A 1,546-nucleotide genomic window follows, 5' to 3' on the forward strand; every position below is an offset into this window, starting at 1 on the left:
TTTCCATCAAGTGCTTTGTCATAAAAGTATGCTCTGTAATCCTGCAATAACGTTTCCCCATCAAGAGAGAAGGATTATCTCGAGACAATAGCTCCCTTATGGGGGCATAGATTCTTGTTGATGGAGACTGGAGATAGAGTGATCATGAGTGATGAACATTGCTATTTCTAACAAGTATACTACTCTGGACCACATACATTCATCTCTAAGTAGCTTTAGAAATGTGAATATGATGTGTTGATATAGCAAGTGTTTGAGCCCTATATTATGTTCTCTAATCTCTAAAACCATATCTTGTGATATCTCTTTTTTTACCTTTGCAACAAAAAATGATAAAGAGCAGAATTGCCACCAAGTCCCTTGTTATAGTAATAAGCATTAAAATCTTGTAATGATGTATCCCTATAGAGAGGGGGGTTATCTTGTGAAAGCAACTCCTTGATGGGGCCATATATTCTTTGTGATGGGTAGTTATCAAGAGTGAAGAAGCATGCAACTGATACCCTTGGCCCTTATGATTTGCCACAACACGGTGCTCCACGCTTTTCAATTTGTCATTAGATATCAGCTGCAAATGGTAACATAAATTAAGATTATTACACGATATATGATTCTGCTCTAATTACATTATAAATTATGCATCTATTGGAAAGGATTCACATGTCATAAACGGTAGTCCAGTGCTTAAACATCCTGTCAAAAAAGTGTAATGTAGGTGCCTGAACTTAATAATTGTATCGATGGCTGATTCCACGGAAGATTCACACGTCATATAGAGAACAAAAAATTGAGATTTAAAATGATCAAATATAGGGTTGAAATGAAATATCATGTCTCTATAAAAACTGAAAGATTTTAATAGATTAGAAAAATAGTGGACTCACTTGCAGCATATCTCCAATGTTAACTACCAAAGCAGCATGAACAGGGGGAACATTGATCCACTGATTTTGCCACAAAACTTGTAGGCCACCAATGTGATCTTGGAGCAGAATTGTGAGAAAGCCAGGATCTGAGTGTTTGGTAGTGCCAAGAGTGAGTTCAGGCTGAGGACATGGTGGATAATAGTGACACAGAATTGAATGCCCTTTTGCACAATCTATGCTTTCAAGATATTCAGGATTCAGTCCAAGTGCTTCTGATAACAATCCAAATAAAAGGCTCCCCAATACCTTTATCTGCCTTGAGTACTCCATTATTGCATCCCTGCAAATCAGTTTTATTTCATAGCTAAACTATACAGCATAAGTACCCAAAATTTTGGTTCCCTCTAAATCAAACCACATTTTCCTAAATCATATTAGTTCACATCCCACAACTTTCTACTTATATCCTCCCTTGGTTCCTCACAATATCTCTCGGCTTGGCAGACCAAAAACTAATCCAGGTGGAAGCACGGGTCAAACGCGGGTCGGGTCAGGCGTTCGTGGGTCGGCCAAGGATAGCTTCATTGCAACAAGTGGCAGCACCAGGAGCGTTGGATTTGCACCGAGATCAACTGGGAGCGCGTCGCGACACCTGGGAGCGCGAGAATCGTTCGATTGGA

The 1,546-nt window shown here is 39.4% G+C and overlaps 1 pseudogene; it reads right to left on the bottom strand.

Moving 5' to 3' along the window:
- The window catches only part of LOC107491209 (1-aminocyclopropane-1-carboxylate oxidase homolog 1-like), a 4,113-nt pseudogene continuing 2,567 nt past the window's right edge, over positions 1–1,546 (bottom strand).

The sequence above is a fragment of the Arachis duranensis genome, chromosome 5 (genome assembly GCF_000817695.3).
Source record: "Arachis duranensis cultivar V14167 chromosome 5, aradu.V14167.gnm2.J7QH, whole genome shotgun sequence".
Lineage (NCBI taxonomy): Eukaryota > Viridiplantae > Streptophyta > Magnoliopsida > Fabales > Fabaceae > Arachis > Arachis duranensis.